Below are 14,181 nucleotides of genomic sequence, written 5' to 3' on the forward strand. Positions count from 1 at the left end.
TTAACTTGGGTTATGTCATCTTGGGCCGATTTTTTTATTTTTTTTTATTTTTTTTTTAGGCTGGGCCCCATGTTATTGTTAATTGAGAGATGAGCCTCTGATTATTTGAGTTTGGGCAGCCCCTTGTATTAATTTACTTGGGCTACGATTTTTAATTGAGGTGGGCCGATTTATTTTATTCAGTTTGGGTCATTCCTATTTTGTTGAGTTGGGCCTAATTTATTTTATTCTACAATTGAGCCTTCGATTTTTAATTCTTTTGGAGCTTGATTTTATTTTTATTGGACTTTCCACTAATTATTTTGGGCCCTGATTTAAATTGAAACATTGGGCTTATGTTTTTTTTAAGAAATGGACTACCTTATTATTTAACTGGGCTGCAGTTCAAAGAAAAATGGATACTTATTAATTAGACTATTTATTTAGTTTAATTAATTATTTTTTTTCAAAAGATGATTTACATAATAATAATATTGTATTATTATTATGTGCATATTTTAAGTAAATTACTTATTATATGCTAAGCATGACATGAAATTGCATTTTTACTTGCAATAAAAGTATTTAATTGGTTTTAATTATAAATCCAATTATTAAAGAAAGACGAGTAAGAATATTGTTGGTGTTCTTAACTCAAGAGAAATGTTTTCAATTATTTATTAAATTTTGAAAAGCCCGATAATTTTTACGAGATCACACCTCGATTAAAGCCGAGTTAGTTCTTTATTTTCGATCGAGTACAAATGCGAGATCTATTTTACAATTTGAATATTCCGATGGGAAAGGAAGAATCACAGCTCTATTCGACCGCGTTGGACGGAAGTTAGTTAAATCTATTAATGAGGATTAATAGTAGAATTCCCAATTATCGCTCAAAAGATTAGTTCATGCATACCAGATTCATGCATAGTTAATTACGCTTTCTCATTAATTGAGAATTTTTCTCGAGGCAATGTCTTATTTTACATTCTCATGATTAAGGTCAAGCGCGAGAGTAAGAACTATTCAAGAAGTCACAGTACCTTAGCAAAACTTTGCTATCAGGTGGGCAATTTCTTACGCATAAATAAAATGATATGCAAGTGTTATGCTTTAAAATGCAAATTGGATCTTCAAGTGTGGTATGCTTTATTACGCTTAAATGAGTTAAGCTTTATTATGCTGCACGTTAAATAATTTACGCTGTGCTGTTTATACTATTTACGCCCTATGTAATTTACGCTTGATTACGCTTATTTACGCTTGAATGCTTTACGCTGATAAGTTATGCTTATGTGATTGATGCTTGCGTCTGTTGGGGGAGGCCTCCCTCAACAGTACGATGCCGTGTCCGCTGAGGAGGGCCTTCCTCACGGCGCGATGCCCGTGTCCGCTTAGGGAGGCCTCCCTAGCGGCGCGATGCCAGTATGCAGTATGCCAGTATTACAACGTCTATTGGGGGAGGCCTCCCTCAATAGTACGATGCCGTGACCGCTGAGGGAGGCCCCCTTCACGGTGCGATGCCCGTGTTCGTTGGGGAAGGCCTTCTCCACGACACGATGTTTGTTAATGAAGATTGATGATGAAGAATGCCCTTATGCTATTTATGAATTTGGAAATGTTTAATGAGCAAAGGATATGAAAGAAACTCATGCCTCTTATGCGATATTGTGAAATTGTTAATGATGTTATGTTATATGCTTGGCAACTGCCCACTAAGTACTCTTGTACTTAGCCTTTCGATGTTTATGTTTGTGCAGGTTGAGCTGTGATGGGCGATGAAGTGTTGTTACTGAGTGGAGTTTTTGTCGAACTTAAAGTAGGCTCAGAAAGGATACATGTCTTCATACATGTATCTCAGTTATGCATTCCGCTGTAAACACTGATTATTTCAGTTACGCCTTCCGTTGCAAACTCTGATAATGTTTTAGCCAAGCCCCTAACGATGCCTTTTTCCTTTTTAAGGAATATTTCACGCGTATTCAAGCTCTTTGAGTATTCTTTTATGCACCCCTTTCTAATCCCGCTTCTTAATTTCCCTTCCCAGTCATGGTTTTCCCGGATTAATTATCCTTAATTAAGGCCGGTCGTGACAAGGACCCTCAGCGAGCTAAACTTCTCTACACAGCCTACAGACCTATAACCTTTTTCGGGGATGCATATAATGGTGCGTATGTGTGAGCTATGCACAGAGTCTTTGAGATATAGTAGATCATATGAAGTAGTACTTATGGTGTGATGATCTTTTATTAGATGTAGAACAAAATACCTTCTCAGGATAGGAGTAGGTAAGTAATCCATAACGGAAAGAATCACCTTCTCTTTTGCAGCTTGCCTTACGCAAAATTCCCGCACAATATCATGAAGGCTGCAACTCTTTATTTTCCCATCAAACAACCTGTTGGTGACCAAAACTAGACTTCTCTCGATAAGATCCTCCAACCAATCTTCTGCCACCTCTTCCAAGCCTTTAGATCCATTTGAACGTGTTACAAAACCTTCAGATATCCAAAGATTAACAAGTTCCATAACACGAATATCCTGATCTTCTAAAAAGCCAGCCATATATAAAAAATACGGCTTCAAGTGATTAGGTAAGTGGCTATAGCTCAAACAAATTATTGTTTCTAGCTGCCCGCCATTTTCACCAATTGTTTTGGAGAAAAACTAAATCTGAAAATGTCACAGCCCGACCTAAACTAGTGAATAGTTAAGTCGGGAAAAAGTGTGACTGAAAAGAAAATAAGAAAATGAAAAAGAAAATAGATCTCAATAAAAATCACTAACATGCTTAAACAATAATTTACCAAAATATTTGGTAATCATAAACAATCTTTTCTAAAACTCAAAAGCAGACAACTCGCAATACATAACGACAAGTTGTCTAAGTATCAAGTGACATAATTCTGTAAGCTATTAGTTTGAAATCTTTGCAACACATCAATAAAGTAAAACGCACTAAGCGTTGCAGCGGAATAGCTTAAGTGGATTACATGTATGAAGACATGGAATCCTGAGCCTAATTTAGTACTTATATATCAAAATCTTTGCTCTGCTGACATCCATCTGCATCACAGCTTAACCTGCACATTTAGAAAACATATGCAGGGCTGAGTACTCAAAAGCACTCAATGGTCACATGCCGAAATAACTTGAAAGCTTGCTCTTAGAGCTATATATTGAACTTGTCATCTCAAACATCACACAGGTGTTTTATTAAATAACCTGTGTACGCCAAAACTGTAAAATTTCTATATACATATCATAAACTTCATATGCGTCTGCAGACATACTTCTTTGTACTCTACCATATCTGCAATGATAACTGTGTGCCGAGAAGGTGGCCACCTTCTACGGTCACTGACCGGCCGATACGCTAAACCGGCTTACGGTCCTAGACCGGCCGATACGCTAAACCAGCTCACGGACCTAGACCGGCCGATACGCTAAACCGGCTCACGGTCTTAGGCCGGCCGATATGCTAAATCGGCTCACGGTCCCTTGTGTACACTAATCTTGTCTAACATCTTGTAGTAGCCCGCTCTTTTATTTATTTATTTTTTTTATTAAGATCAGTGATTGCAATAATTGTTATATTGCATCTTCAGTTATGGTAAATCCAGTGTTTAGTTATCAACTAATTCAGCTCAGAAATCTGAATTTGATGCCATTGCGTGATATGATCGCAATTGAATTATTGAAGCATTCAATAATTTATCATCCAGTTTAATAACTGACTTAGCAAAGTCAAGTTATTAATTTATATGCGATAGAAATATTATTTCTATTATTTACTTGGAAGTCAGTGATCTAATTCCGAATTTAAGAACGAGTTAAATTAGATATTTAATTCGTAGAGAGTTATAACAAAGCGTCGTTATTTAGTAGAACCCAATATTAATTTTACAAATACTTGATTATTTAATCAAGGCAAGAGATTTTTATTAGTCACCTCAATTCTATTTACTTACAATCCTCATTTTAACTTTCACACTCCCTACGCTCCTACACTATCAATAGAGTATACAAAATCAAGAAATAAAATATGGATAGTACACGCATAGCAGCCCCTTTTCTTTAACTCTGCTAAGGCCATACTCTTTTCCCTGCAAAAGTCACAATTTAATATTTGAAGCCATGCTAAGATACAACTAGGAGATCTTTCAGACGCACCCTATGATGAGTACTCCACTTTTCAAAGTCTCACATGGAATTCCACTATTAGTCAAAAAAATATGGCAGCCACTTTCATTTTTGTCAAAAGTTGCAGCAAAATTTCCACTTTTGCTGTAAATAGTTTTTCAAGTTTTGCGGGCTCACACCTCTTGATCTCTGCCTATAAATTGAGGGCTTCATAGTAGCCTGAAAATCACCAACTACGATTCCCCCTCCTTCCTTTATGCACCAAAAATCATAGAGAGTTTATTTCGGCTGCAATCTGGACCCTAAGAGGTAAGCTCAACTTAAACTTCTCCATTTTCTTCTTGAGTTCAGCCTGTAATGATTAAGCAAAATCCACAATTATGTTTCAGTTTATTCACTCCTGAATTCATTAGCACAGCAGCCAACCAAGCACAAAACACACAAGGTGATTGCTAATCTCATTTTACTCTAGTTCATGCTACATGATTCACACCAACAAGTATGCTTATGTTTTAGAAAGTCAGAATAAAGAATTAAGATATATATGCATAATGGACTTAGCAAAGTCAAGTTTCAGTAATACAGATTTATCCATGTTATGTAGAATGTCGTATGCGTTTATGATTCCCACTGGACTCTAGAAATTAAATGCTAACATAGTAGCAACCCCACAACGCCATTAATCCCTTGCATATATAGTATATAGAACCAAGACTTCACGTAAATTTGAGAAGTGAACTTGAGTAGAAGGAAAAGGAAGTGGGACTAGATCGATGTACCGATGTACCTGTTCAGTCGAGCCGAGGAAATGACGGCGGCGATCCATCGCGCCGGAGAAGGGCCGCGACGGCGGTGATTCCAGAAATGGGGCTGGGGTGACATACAACGACTGTAAGTCGCCGGATTTACAGAACCACGGCGGCAGCAGTTTCAGGCGAGAAGCTTGCCTTGGTGCTCCACGATCTGTTAAGTCGAGAGTGAGAGAGACGACTAGAGATGGAGGAGAACGAACGGTGACCCACCGGAGTAGAGGCAGCGGCGGATCGAGACCCAAATCGAGAGAGAAGAATTTGGGCTCCTCTTCGTTTCCTTCAGCAAATTCAGAACGAGGAAGAACTCTAGTGGACGACGGCTAAGCTCCTACTGAATTGCAGAACTACGCCGGCGTCAGAGGGACGCGAGGATGATGGTGCTGCTCACCGGTCTCGCTGCGACGACTGCAGAATTTTGACAGCAGAAGGCCGCGACTTCGGGGAACAGCAGCAGTCGGCGGCGACTCCAGGAGAAGCAGCAGCCGCTCCAGACGGCGGCGATGGCTCCCAGTCGACGGTGCTCGCCGGAATCCAGTTGCAGCGGCGGCGGATTCTTCGGCTGGATACAGATCGAGAGAGAGAGAACCGAAGGGCGAGTCTGATTTAGGAGGGATTAGAGAGAGAAAGAGGATAAGGAGGAAGAGGCAGGTGCGGCCACGCCGGACCTAGGCACGGTGGCAGCCGACGCCGGTCAGAGCAGAGAAGGAGCTCGACTGATTCTGGGAGAAGGAGCTCTCGGTTGATAATTAAGAGAGAGAGAGAGTATTCTGCTTTAATAAAAAAAAAGGGGGAGAAAACCGATAATTGAGAGAGGAGAGAGAGAGATATCGCAGCCACGATTTGGAGGAAAAAGGGAAATTAGTTTGGGCTATTTCTTGGGCCGATTTTATTACGAGGCTAAGCAGCTGGACCAGAGTTAATCGGAGTAGGCTGATTCCTTTTCTGAATGAGAGCCCAGGCATATTTTAAGAAGAATGAATTGCGATGGTTTTTTTTTATTTGGTCCAATTTCTTTTATTGGGTTGCCTTATATTGCTCCCAATTAATCATTAGGCTGCCTTATTATTTAGCCCAATTAAAGACTAGTCTAGATTAATCTATTAATTGGATTTAGCTAGTTCTAATTACGGATTAATTTAGAATGATGATTATTAATTAGTAAGTGGGTTAGCATACCCAAAGATGAGTGAATTAATTAAGATTATTAATCTGATCTCATAAGCCGAGTTTATGTTATTAATTGATCCTATAGTGCAGGTTATTAATAGAAATTCTTGGATTATTATTTTAGAAATATAATTCCTGAATAAGAGAGTTATGCATAGTTAAATTACGCATTCTCATTAAATTGAGAATTTTTCTCGAGCAATGTCTTATTTTATATTCTCATTACTAAGGTCAAGCGCGAGAGTAAGGACTACTCAAGGAGTCACAGTACTTTAGAAAAGCTTTGCTATCAGGTGGGCATTTCTTACGCATAAAATAAAAATGCTATTTAAGAACTATGTAACTTTCATGCTTTAAAATGCAAAATTAGATTTTGAAATGAGTTATGCTTTATTATGCTTAAATGAGTTAAACTTATTTCTCTTTATTATCTACGCTTGTCACGCTTTAATAATTTACACTATGCTATTTACGCTTAATTACGGCTTAAATTTTTATAATTTATTATTTATGCTTTGTTATGCTTTTAAGAGATTTACGCTTAAGTGAATTACGCTTTGTTACGCGCCTACGTGGTTCACGCTTTGTTACGCTTTAATGCTTTACGCTTATTATTTAACGCCTATGTGAGTTACGCTTTAATGCTTTATGCTTATTATCTAATGCTTATTTGATGCTAACAAGATCGATTCCTGAGCGGATAGCTATCTTGCCAGGATATATATATATATATGCAACGCGACCGTGAGTCAATGAGAGGGTTGGCCGGTCAAACGTCCGTTGAGGGAGGCCTCCCTCAACGGTACGATGCTAGCGTCTGTTGGGGGAGGCCTGTTGGGGGAGGCCTCCCTCAATAGTACGATGCCGTGTCCGCTGAGGGAGGCCTCCCTCACGGTGCGATGCCTGTGCTCGTTGAGGAAGGCCTTCCTCACGACACGATGCTTCTTAATAGGACTTTTGATGATGAGGAATGCACTTACGCTATTTATGAATTTGAAAATGATAGTATGCAAAGAACTTAAAAGAAGATTCATGTCGCTTATATGATGCTGTGGTTTGATGATAAAATGTTAAGCTTATAATTTAGTTTTTGGCAACTGCCTACTAAGTACTTTTGTACTTAGCCCTGCATATGTTTATGAATGTGCAGGTTGAGCTGTGATGAACGATGAAGTGTTGCTGAGTGGAGCTTTTGTCGAACTTAGAATAGGCTCAGAAAGGATATGTGTCTGCATACATGTATCTCAGTCTTGCCTTCCGCTGCAAACACTGATTATGTTTTAGTCAAGTCTATAATTATGTCAATTACTCTTCAAGAAATATTTAACGCTTACTCGGGTTCATCGAGTATCCTTTTTAACTATATGCGTCAATCTTTCAATGTCTTAAATTTTATTTCAAGAATTAATGCTAGATATAAATGTCTATAATCGAGTTGTAAATGAGTCAAATGTGCCCCTTTCTAACCCCGCTTCTTAAATCCCTTCCCTAGTCACGATTTCCCGGATTAGCTATCCTTAGTTAAGGCCGGTCGTGACACATCTGGATAGAACAGGATCCGAATTCGATTAAGTTCTGGTGCCAGATAGGTATCATACAAGCTCATAAAATTTTGGCAAGTCAATAACTTTAATATAACTTCATTCATGTGCAAACATCATTAAATAATGCGTACTTCAGATTTTGAGTTTAGAAAGCCCACCTGATCGTGGTCTGACGACACAAGTAACTCTAAACTAATGCTTTACTTCTTTTCCCTTGTATTTGACCTTTAGTATAAATACTGACTAATAAATAATGAGAACATGATATGAAATTTATTTAGAGAATACTTATGTTGGTTTTAAGGTGATAGTTCTATTGGAACTTATGAAATGATGACTGGTTGTTACCTGGTGAACTTATCAATAAATACCAACATATTATCTAAACCAAAACTTAAACTACGATAATCGTAATTCTGGCGTTAATCATAACTCCAATTGCTCTAATTTAATAAGTAGCTATCAACTGGAAATAATATATATATTGTCTAATTTATACATAAACACATATGATTTATGTATAAATTAATCTTAATGAATTAAAATAATTCTACATGTCTAAGCCAATTTAATAAATCAAACTAATTATTGGCTAATAATCCTTCATTTAAGCTTATTAAGCTTAAATTAAAATACTATTGAGTTCAATCAAATAATTAATGGCCCAACTTAACAAATTAATTCTATCATCTTATGTACTCCCAAAGTCCAACACAATTTATTATTACTAATCCCATTGAGATTAATAGGCCCAAGTACCAGCTTAAACCCAATTACTAGTTTGAGCCCAATTAACCAATTTCAGATTTAAATAAATTAAAATTAATAACCTTCTTTAAAACATAAAACAAGTTAATCTCTCTCTGTTTTCTATTTTCTTCCCCACGCAGACATCTCTCCCTCTCTCGGCCGCCTCTCTCTCCCCCCCTTCTCCGGCGAGCGTCGCCGGCTCGCGCCGCTTCCGGCGCGGCGAGGCTGACGCATCTTCTCCCCTTCCGCTTTCTTCCCTCTCCTTCCTACATTTAATTCCCAAATTCTAAAATCAATTCAGCCTAGGGTTTTCAATCTCCCCCATCAATTTTACTCCTCTGGAGAATCCCGGCGAATAACGTCGCCGCCGCCCCAGCTCGTCGGATTTCTGCTCCTCCGTCGTTCTCCCTGCCTCAGGTAAGTCCCCTATCTCTCTTCTTCTCTCTATATCCCCCTCTCAGTCTCTCTCACTCTGCCCCTCTCGATCTCTCTCTCTGCCCTGTTCGCGGCGGCCGCCGTGAGCCGTGGCTGCGTAGCAGCACCGGCGCCGCCCTTACTCCTCTTTTCTTCCTTGTTTGCTCTGCCCCCCCTTGTCTCTCTCCTCTATCTCTATGTCTCTGTATCTCTGTTGCCAGCCACCGTGGGCCGCCATAGCGCGGGCAGCACCGGCGGTCATCGCCATCAGCTGCGCCCCGCCGTGGTGGCTCGCGGCTGCCGCTGCTACCGTCCCTGTTCTTCTTTCCCTTTTATCCATCTAATTCTTAGATTTTTACTTCCTCAAACTAATAAGTCTCAAACTATTTTCCATTTCAGGAATCGATGATTCAAGGGATCTCCAGTTCGTCTACTGCTCAAGATCCAATTTTATATGTTATAAACCTATTTTCCTTTATTGCTTATTGTAAAACTGAGATTTTGATGGTGAGGAAACAATACTGTATCATTACTATGCTTATGTGTAGCTATGTCTTTTCTGCTGCTCTTGATTGTTCCTTTTATACACAAGGAATTGATTGAATTGCGTACAAGAAAACTACCTGCTTTGCTTGATGCTGCTATAAACTGCTGGGGATTGCAAATGATCGTGGTTGAGTCGGATTTGGGATGGTATTTTGCCGGTGTATTTAACATCTTGCAGAATGAGGAAAAATGGTCAAATTAATCCTGAGGAGAGATTTTATATGGTTTGGAGTTGGTTGTGGAGTAGCTGCGTAAAAGCTACAAGAAACGTGATCCTCTATGAGCTAATCAGGCTTAATAGATCTAATTAGCAATTTAAAACTCTAATTAAAAGATATAAAATTGGGCTTGGGCCCTTTTTATATGACAATATTCCTGGCCCAAATAAATACTTATTGGGCTTCCTCACTATTTTCTTAACAACCTCTTGGCCCAAATAAATAGCTACTCGGCTGTGAATAAAAATTTGAGACAATTTAATTTGGGCTTTTTGCATAAAATTCTATCAACCTTAAAATCATGAAATACTCGGGCTTCTATGATTTTAAAAATCTCGATATAATCTGTTCGTTAAATAACTAAGTTCAGGTTTTGCATAAATATTGAGACTTCTCTTTAAAATCATAGAAAACAATATTAATAATATATATACTGCAGTGAAAATGCTGGGTGTTACAGAAAATGATTACTTCATGACTCCATCCTTATATATATAAAGAGCAGTTTCGAAATAAAATTTGCAAATCCCTAACCTGAAAATGAGCGGACACCGTATATGTATTGTCAAAAGAGCAGCTTATCAGGAACGCTTCAGACGAACTTGAAAGCTATCATTTCCATGTTTCCTTTGTTTCATTTCTATCACATTTGCCAATAATAAAAGACCATAACTGGCGTCGTCATCAACCTCAATCAGTTTAAGTGTTGGAATGTCTCCAATATTACTTGGAATTCCATTTAGACTAGGACACTGACGAAGCATTAGGCACTCGAGTCTCGGGAAGTGGCTAGCTTCACTTCTCCAATAAACCAAATCAGATCGGTCAATTAGCAAGACTCTCAGCTCACGAAATTCTCCCTCAATTGTTTCCCAGTGCATGCTGCTGCAAGCATAGTTTCTTAGTTTAAGCACTTGAAGATTTGGTAATGAACCAATGATGGTCATATCACTCCAAGAAAGCCTCCAACCACTCAATGTTAACCTTCTCAACTGTGAAGGTAAGTTTAGACCTATAAATGAAAAACATTCATGCATCTCCCAATCCTGTTTTCTAAATGAAAAATCTTCATGCATCTCCAATTTCAATTTCTCAAGTCGACATAGATATTTAAGATTGTTGATGCAATAGCCCGCATATGCATCAAACTTCTCCTTGGAGTAACATATTCCCAACATTTAATGTTTGGAATCATTTCCACCATTCTTTTACTGCACACCAAGTCTGTTGCCACTGAAAGTGTCAGCAGGTTCTCAAGGGGATCTTTTCCCCTTTCAGGGTTGGGTAAGGGTTGAAATGAGAAGGCAATAAGATGTCTTAATTGTCGCAACCCCCAAATCTGAATGGGCAAACGAACCTCAGATCTATAAATAATTAAAGTCTGAAGATTGTGAAGCTTTGAAATGGCTGAAGGAACAATACTATTGGGAATGTTGGAAGCAAGGTAAGTTAAATGAACCAGATCGAGGATTTGACCTGGCTCCCAATCCCAATGATTGTTTCTACGTAAAACATTAAGGGCCCTCAGTGAACTAAACTTCTCTACAACGCCCTCAGATCTATACCCTTTCTTCGGAATACATATTATGGTACAGATGTGTGAGCTATGCACATAGTCTTTGAGATGTAGATCATATGAACTAGCACTTATGATGTGATGATCTTTTATGAGACATGGAACAAAATGCTTTCGCAGGATAGGAGTAGGTAAGTAATCCATAACAGGAATAATTACCTTTTCTTTTGCAGCTTGCCTTATGCAAAATTCCAGCACAATAAAGGCTGCAACTCTTTATTTTCCCATCAAACTTCCTGTTGGTGACCAAAACTAGACTTCGCTCGACGAGATCCTCCAAACAATCCCATCAAACTTCCTGTTGGTGACCAAAACTAGACTTCTCTCGACGAGATCCTCCAAACAATCCTCCCCTTCCTCTTCTAAGCTTTTAGATCCATCTGAATGTTTAGAAAAACCTTCAACTATCCAAAGGTTAATAAGTTCTGAGGCACGAATCTCATAATTTTCTAGAAAGTCAGCCATATATAAAAGACACCGCTTCAAGTGATTGGGTAAATGAGTATAACTCGAACAAATTATTGTTGCAAGCTGCCCGCCATTTGCAGCAATTTGCTTCCATGAGGAAGCAAATTATTGTTGCAATCACCATTTCTTTGAATATTTTTTCATTTCTTTGACCAGGTTTACCAGCTTGATTAATTCTAAAATAACTCAATTTGGATTGGTTTGTTGGGGGAGGGATGACATATTAAAAATGATTGTCTAAAATAACTCAATTTTATCTAGTTTCCTATTCCAGCAAAGTCAGCGTTAAACAGTTCAGAAAAATTCTAGGAAACAAGAAGCAAGGTATATATAACTGAGTCAAGATGCTTTTTTTTTTTTTTTTTTTTCTTATCTTTTATTCTGTTTTCCATTCAACTTTTACAAGAATAAGGAACTCATACAGGTAGAACCATCGAAAAGCAACCTTAATTGCCGCAAAAACTTTGAGATTACAAGATATATAAATATATACATATAAATATATGAGATACAAGATATAGTATGATTGGGTAAAACAATCTACGGAGTTGAACAGTTACATGCAACAACCTAATTAGCCAGCTAACCATCTCTGAAAGCATCATATGGAGAGAGAGAGAGAGAGAAAGCACGAGAGGCTGAGCTCCTGCATTCCTGAATATGTTTCTGAAACTTTCCAGCACGCACAGATGTGGTTTAGAACTCGGATTTCATCAGCCTTTTTCGTGGTCTTACGTTAATATCGCCAAATGGAATCCGCTCTTCCACACGGATGCAGTCTCTTGTTTTCAGGACCTGAAACACAAACAGAAGTTCGATAAAAAGAGGAGACAGAGGGCCAAGCAAATGCTATTACAATAGATCATCAACTGTAACAAAACTATTATTAACAACGACTGCTAAAAAATCTGTGCTGTCAAAACATGATTGTTCGTCTCAACCTAATGCAATCACAGTCACGGATGAAATATACCAAGGGACAGCAACACAAGCAAACTAATGGGCAACGAAAATAAAACAAAATACTCAAACTGGCCGGAACTCAAAACTGACTATATTCTTGACCTTAAAAACAAGTTTTCTAGACATAGGATTTATTTGATCTTAGATATGAATTTAATGTATAGGTGGTATGATCATTTACACACACAAAAATATTACTTTCAGAAATATAACAAAAGAGTTTTGAGAATATAAAGATCATAATAGATTAATTCGAAGTGTAGGAGAATACCAGTGTTTCAGAAAACATCCTCGATGCTCCCTTGCGTGATTTGCCAATTAAGAGGTTATCCAACGAGAGAGCATTCCTTCCGCACTCTGCCTCTTTAGTAAATGCCGATTGCAGATACTTGAAAACCGCTCTATATATAAGTTCAAATATAATCAGAAACGATGATGCAAGTGACGAAAAGTACATAATACACAAAGATTATTGGGAAAAGATGATTCTGGATATTAATGAGCTATGTCATATGCTAATGCATGAATCCTTGAGTAGTTGTTGGAATATTCTTTACATATATTTACATCAATTTGTAACTTTTTCTTTGAGGGCTCTTAATGTATTTACTATCAATAATGAGGCGATCAAACTATGAATTAGCATATGGAGGCCTAATAGTGTACGTGTGTGATTAATGATTAAGGATCATGTGATTTATGTGTAGATCGTTTTATCAGTAGATGTCAAAATATTTGGCAGGTTGATTTATTTTATATAGTTAATCTTTAAAAAGAATACTTAATCCTTCTTAAATATACATCACCAATAATTTCTACAAATAACAGTTTCTAACTAAATCTCTAACCTGGATTTGAAAGAGCAGCATATATATCAGGAACGCTTCACACGAACTAGAAAGGTACACTTTCCTGAATCCCATTGTTTCTTTTGTATCTTTTCTGCCGATAATAAAATATTACTTGGAATCTCAGGTAGACCAAGACACCCATGAAGCATTAGGCACTCGAGTCTCAGGAAGTGGCTAGCTTTTGTTATCCAAAAAACCAAATCGGATTGATCGGTTAGCAGAAGTCTGAGCTCACGAAATTCTCCATTAGATGTTACCCAGTCTATCCTTTTGAAATTTCTTAGTTTAAGCACTTGAAGATTAGGTAATGAACCAACGATTGACATATCACTCGAAGGAAGCTTCCAACCACTCAAGGTTAACCTTCTCAGTTGTAGAGGAAAGTTTATACCTCCAAGTATCTTATCAGCTTGTCTAAATGAAATCCATCCAAGTATCTTATCAACTAGTCTGATTGAAAAACCTCCACGCATCCCCAATGTCATTTCATCATATTGTTTTCTGGATAAAGAACCTTCAGGCATCTCCAACTTCAATTTCTCAAGTCGACATAGATACTTAAGATTGTTGAGGCGATAGCCAGCATCCGCATCAGACTTCTCCTTGGAGTAACATATTCCCAGCTTTTTAATGTTTGGAATCATTTCCACCATTCTTTTACTACACACAAAGTCTGTTGCCAGCGAAAGTGTCTTAATTGTCGCAACCTCCAAATCTCCATGGGCAAATTTACCTCAGATCTGTAAATAA

General features: G+C 38.0%; 3 long non-coding RNA genes across 3 annotated transcripts; 1 reads left to right on the forward strand and 2 right to left on the reverse strand.

Annotated features, from left to right (window-relative positions):
• Positions 1 to 2,748: 2,748 nt before the first annotated feature.
• On the reverse strand, positions 2,749 to 9,966 carry LOC131017119 (uncharacterized). The gene is made up of 2 exons (XR_009099436.1): positions 9,433 to 9,966; positions 2,749 to 3,062 (listed from the first exon to the last, which is right to left on the reverse strand). It is a non-coding gene; the product is annotated as an uncharacterized LOC131017119 (long non-coding RNA).
• On the forward strand, positions 8,249 to 9,428 carry LOC131017008 (uncharacterized). Its single transcript, XR_009099316.1, has 2 exons — positions 8,249 to 8,812; positions 9,209 to 9,428. It is a non-coding gene; the product is annotated as an uncharacterized LOC131017008 (long non-coding RNA).
• Positions 9,967 to 12,191: 2,225 nt separating the features above from the next.
• On the reverse strand, positions 12,192 to 13,877 carry LOC131017067 (uncharacterized). Its single transcript, XR_009099383.1, has 3 exons — positions 13,429 to 13,877; positions 12,852 to 12,981; positions 12,192 to 12,412 (listed from the first exon to the last, which is right to left on the reverse strand). It is a non-coding gene; the product is annotated as an uncharacterized LOC131017067 (long non-coding RNA).
• Positions 13,878 to 14,181: the final 304 nt, after the last annotated feature.

Source organism: Salvia miltiorrhiza, chromosome 3 (genome assembly GCF_028751815.1).
Source record: "Salvia miltiorrhiza cultivar Shanhuang (shh) chromosome 3, IMPLAD_Smil_shh, whole genome shotgun sequence".
NCBI classification, from domain to species: domain Eukaryota; kingdom Viridiplantae; phylum Streptophyta; class Magnoliopsida; order Lamiales; family Lamiaceae; genus Salvia; species Salvia miltiorrhiza.